The 5710-nt window shown below is 42.9% G+C and overlaps 1 protein-coding gene across 4 annotated transcripts in view; it reads right to left on the reverse strand.

Annotated features, from left to right (window-relative positions):
* Positions 1-5710, reverse strand: part of CSDE1 (cold shock domain containing E1) — a 26232-nt gene that overhangs the window by 20186 nt on the left and 336 nt on the right. For 3 of the 4 annotated variants that reach the window (XM_019514110.1, XM_019514109.1, XM_019514107.1), the window contains exon 2: positions 2437-2839. The exons of the other annotated variant lie outside the window; for it this stretch is intronic. The gene's annotated coding sequence lies outside the window, so the exon portion shown is untranslated. The remainder of the gene's footprint in view (positions 1-2436; positions 2840-5710) is intronic. 4 annotated transcript variants of the gene reach the window in all.

Here is a 5710-nt window from a genome sequence, read left to right on the forward strand (position 1 = left end):
GGGGGGGGGGGGGGGGGGGGGAGGACGGACACAACTAAATTCCACATCACCAGAGTGATGATGAGCAGTCATACTTAAGGCTCAGGAAGACCAGGCACAATTGAGATAACCCATGTCTTGAGGAAAGTTTTGCTTTTATCTCTATTCATTTTCCCGCTTGTTACTGAAAATTCCCTTAGACTGGAACAGCAGAACAGATGAGGCCAAACCCAGAGAGCTCCTACGTGCCCACAACTCCCAACAACAGTAAATAAAAGTTGCAGGTACTCAACAGCTCACCCAATTTGATCCTCTGTGCAATTCCTAGAACTAACTGTACCCTACTGTTAACTGGTATGACCACTATTCTCCATTTGGTATACTGTACTCAGCAACTTCGCTAACAGCCCTAGTTTAGGAACTTAATCTTGCTGCCAAACACATTTACCATGTTGTTAGAAAGCCAAGAAGCATGCTATAGAATGATGGCCTCTTGCACAAAGCTAGAATACAAGTTAGAATACCACATTGTTCTGATTATATTATAAGCCATAATGTACAAATTAAGTAACTACTAACCACTTAATCTTAGCTCTCTATACACTGTTCCTATTTCATCACTATTAAGACTCCACCTTATCAAATGATGCCCCGAACAAATCGTATTATGTTTAAATTTATCTAAACCCTTGATGCTCACCATAGCATTTGGGAAAAAGTATTAGGTACTAAGAATACATTATAATCCTTAGAGAATACCCAAAGAATTTCTAGCTAAAATGCTGGTATAGGCTATGTATTCGGAAGTCTAGTCAAATGCAAAATTCTTAACGCCAGCATCCATCTGGACTACAAATGCTCAAACACATTTGTGTTCTCCTCACAGGTTAAACTTAGGGTGATGTGGCATGTTCTCTACAACAGCTGCGAATCACTGGAATGTCGTAAGTCTAAAAAGGAACAAATCTACAGTTTCATGAGGGTATTTAACATGGTAAGCTGCTTGAATTGCCTCCTACTGTTTTCACAGCACTTACTCCGTGTTACATTGAACGTGTGGCACCACCCTGGAATGATGCACTACCAGCATAAACTAATCCAGAATTTAGATCCCTGCTCTCTCCACCCTTCAAAAGGAGTATCAATACTTGCACGCACCCTCCCACTGGCTGTCTTTGACATCTGCAGAGGCCAAAAAAGAAACCTGTATCCTACCAACAGCCAGCGAGGAGATGGGATGGCTAAGGGAGGGAAACAAAATGGATTTCAAAGTGAAACTCACCCAGTGACGGCAGAGGTCAAGCCACTAACACATTCTGAAAGAGGTCCGGAGAGGACAGTCACCTTCTCTGCTAAGAGCACTCCGCCCCCCCCCCCAGTCCTCACAATGTGTCAACAAAATTAACCCTTCCCACTTCATAAATTTACCTGTCAGAGAGGTTTCTGTACCAGAGAGAGCCATCACTAATGAAACTCTATTGAAATTGTATTGACAGAAGTTATGTAGTTCAGAATAACCAAAGCCAACCAGGTGAAGATCTTGCTGTCATTTTTCTAGCTCAGAATAGGTTGCTGCATTAGGTCAATTGAGTTAATCGGGTTTGTTTTTAACAGGAGTGCTACAACAGTATAAAATAATGACTAGCCAAAAGATGATAAATTCACTCAGACTGGAGATGCATTGCCTAAGTTGATAATAACATAGGGAATGGGGTAGAATATGGTATAGGAAACTCCATATTCTTTCCTGTTTGCCAATCCCAACTTCATTTTATAATATTGCACGACTAAACTCAACTGAACTAAACAAAGACAACCTATCACTTCACATAGGTTACTTGTACAGTCTCAGCAAAAAAGCTACCCTTTAGACAGATTCCATTAGAGGCCAGATCAAAGACCCTGGAACGGTTGCACTAGTGCATAAAAGTTACATTTGGGTTGATTTGTGCAACACAAGCCAGATGCTTTTGGCTGGACTGGACTCATGGTTACTATTTATCTTAAGTGTTCACTACCAGTGGAAGACTTCTCTTAAATCTCACCTGCCACCTTACCAAATAGAATTCCAAAACCCTGCAATATCACCATTTAAAAACAGATTCCTCCCCCACCTGCCCCATGTGATCTAGATATATCAGTTCATTCTGCTTCATATCAAAAGACAGCTGAAGAAAACTGATGCTTTGGGAAATGTCCGTATTCACAAGATTGCCTTCCATTATTAGCCAAATATCAGCAGTCATATGTGACAATCTATGCAGACCCCACAAATATTTTAAAAAAATGCAAGTATAACGGAATTTGGTACCATAAATTCTACCTTCATATATCTGAAACCAAGACTAACCTAGGCAAAAGCAGAATTTAATTAAAAACTCCTATTTAAATTTAATGCCAAACAATCACGTGATTTGGAAGAATTTATAGCTGTTTATGGATAGTACATGCACCAACCTCGCAGTGATATTCAAATATTGCACTTTCAGTAGTATTTGCTGATGCTTCTGTTTCAGCGCACGTTTCAAAGGATGAAGATTGTTACGATTTAAGAAAAAAAAAAACAAACAAACTAGCGAGAGAAAGTGATCTATCAAGCTAATAAAGAATATAACGGCTGCTGTACTGGGCAGTTTCAGCACAGCACTGGAGAAAACAAGGACTATTAGCAGCGTTGGGACGTGCTTTTTTTGAAGCTGTTGAGTAGGCACAAACTTCTTGTTTCAGATCAAGTGTTGTGTCTTCAGTGTAAGTTTACTCTTCTTTGGTCTTATTTTGTTGTTACGATGTAGGTTCCTTTCCTGATCTGAACTTGAAGCAGCAGTTTCAGGTGGTAAATTCTGTTCTGTTACACTTCATACTGGAGAAGAAAAAGAAACACATTTTAAGCACAACTTTGAAAGAAGACATATCACAGATTGTCCCAAAGAGTTCCTACAACCAGATACTTTGCCACTACCTTAATGCTGCAGGTTTGTTCCATGCCGGGAAAGATAATTTACTTTTACAGAAGTACTCTAGCATTCCTGGTTTTGGTCTTGGATTCCCCAGAGGGTCCACCTCCAACCAAAGTGGAAAAGAAATGTTTCCAACACATGACGGTCTCTTCAGATCCAGTAAGGCTTTTCCAGAAAGCTCCCAGTTTTTATTTATACATAACAACAAAACAGCAACCTTGCTTTGATCAGCATCAGGTGAATGAAGGGCATAATTTAATACAAATCTAAATCTCTTACTTCGATTTATGATGCTCATTTGACAGCATTTTAGGTGTATTCATTATCAGTTAAATCAACAAGCCTCCATGCAAGTAGCAAACCGTTTTCTACACAGCAGCACGGAGAGAACAAAACTGTGAACTAGAGCATCACTGTAGACAGACCAGTCAGGTACAGGGTGGTACCAAAAATTCCTTTTTCTAATGATGCTGTATATATTTCTGGTTCCTAGTACAGGTCTGCATTTCCCAGAAGACAAACAGAAATCAACAGCCAATACATTAGATTATGTGAAAGTCTGAAGAAACAGTAGAAAGAGCTTTTCTTCAAGTAAAATTTGGGCATTTCTCTAAGCTACTTAAAACAGGAGTATATCCTGTTCACCTATTCTCAGTTCACCAGCAGGAAAAAAAAACAAACAGTGAATTCCCATAATCCCCTGACAGTTGGCTGGCAAAGGAGACTCACTCAGCATGTGCTAGGAGTAATTTCTGCAGCATCACCCTCCATTTCTCTGAAAGGCTTGAAATGGACAGCTAACACCAGAGAAATTAGTACCCTGTCTTCTCACCTGGGAGAGTTCCCTGTGTAATACTGACTCGTTTATTGATGTGAACTCATCTCTATGAAGGGAAAGGCTCTGCTCGCCTGAACCCATAGCTCTATCACAGCTGTGTTGCCAAGGAGACAGGAGACGGCTAGCAAATGATGCAGCAGCAGAGCACCTCTGTGCAGGTCAGACCTCCACTGGACCCCCAACCTAATGACATAATCAGCAGGGAGAGAGGCAAAGCCATCTTTTGTACTGTCATGACAGCTCCAAATGCAGACTGAGTCCAGGCCCCCATGACAGGGAGAATCTAGGCAGCAATCAAAGCCCAGGATCCCTCTTTATATTTTTTGGATAAAGTGAGTGAAAATTTAAAGTGAAAAGGGGGGGGAGAGGGGTATGTTATTTTTTCCCAAGCAATCTTTAGTAGTAGTCAGCACACTCAATTCAGGAAGAAAACATGGGTGCATGTGGTACCTTCCACCCCCTTAACCCTGAGCACCAAAAACAGCTCCATAGTGCTGAATGACTCACTGTTTTGAGCCTTTCTAGCTCTAAATAAAGCCTTCCAAATATAAAAAAAAAATTCCCCCCCATATTTTGTGCCATTAAAACAGACGAGCAAAATAATTCTCCCTTTCTGTGCGTGACTGCGCCAGAAAACAAGGCAGGTTTTTTTTCCCCTTTTTTAAGAAAACATTTTTTTAACATTTGTTTTATTATAGGTAAGATCTCGTGTTAATACTCGATCAGGAACAGGTTACTTCTGTCCACATTTCATATATGCACACGCGTGTGTCTCAGCTCTGCACTTCATCCAATTTGTTGCAACAGCTTACCAAAACACCAGCCAAATTATGCAGGCATTTAGGAAGTGCTTCTGGGAAATGCAGTCTAAGCATGATTTTAGACCTCTCCACTCCAAAAGACTACCTGACTTTATACCTGGAATAAGTCAGAGAGACACAGAAAAAAAGTAGTCAACTAAGAAGTTTCTGGAAGGTGCATGTGTAAGGTTGAGTGAGCCAGGTCAAGTGAACCCCAAACCTAACTCTTTGTTTACTTGCTCAAGATGTGGACCCCATGTTCTGACAGCGGCCAGCTGTCAAGACTACAGCATCACAACTACAGATAATAGCACTTTGGATCTTATTATAGACGTTATAGGCTTACATCTTTGCAGGAGAAGACATGGGAAAAGCAAGGGCAACAAGATGGATACAGCAAACCTAAAGAAACAGACAGATGATCTAGAAATGAGTCAGGATGACTTTATAAAAATATTTTTCCTGCCAAGTTTGTCTGAGATGCTGGTACTGCATGTGGCTACATTTACACTTGAACTTTGTAGGAACATGACAGATCTGCCAGGAGAAGATTCAGAACAATGCCTTGTCGTAAAGAGGAGACAACCCAAGGGTTAATTTGAAGATAAACTGGACATGAGTCTTCACTTGGATAAGCCTGCTGGGTTGGGTGGGAAAATAAGTAGGTGCCCTGCGATCTTGGAAAAGGCTCGGTCAGGGAGACGGAGCACAAGTAAACCTGCGTCTGCACGTGCCTCAAATGCTTGACTTTCCACCTCAGCTGCTATAAATACTCCCCCCGAGGATAAACACCCAGAGCAGCTGCCCAGCCCAAGTCGCACTAGGCTCCACACTGGTGTATTTACAGCCAGGGGGATTAGCCTACAGAGTGAGAGTAGCCGCTTTGTCCGCAACCCAAAGCGGGGCCATGTGCGGGCAGCCCAGGCCCCGCTCAGACCCGGGAGGCTCGACATCCATTTTGTGGCATGCGGCCGGGGGCGGGGCGGGCCGGGCCCAAGCCCCCGAGTGCGCGCCCCGCGCGGGTGGCTGTGGACGGGTCGGGGAAAGCCGCGCGGAGAGGGGTGAGGCGGGCGCGTTCCCGAGCACAGGGCGCTGCAGCAAGATGGAGGCGCGGGGGGCGGGCGGGCGAGGCCGGG

The sequence above is a fragment of the Gavialis gangeticus genome, unplaced genomic scaffold, assembly GCF_001723915.1.
Source record: "Gavialis gangeticus isolate Ggan-Ray unplaced genomic scaffold, GavGan_comp1, whole genome shotgun sequence".
Lineage (NCBI taxonomy): Eukaryota > Metazoa > Chordata > Crocodylia > Gavialidae > Gavialis > Gavialis gangeticus.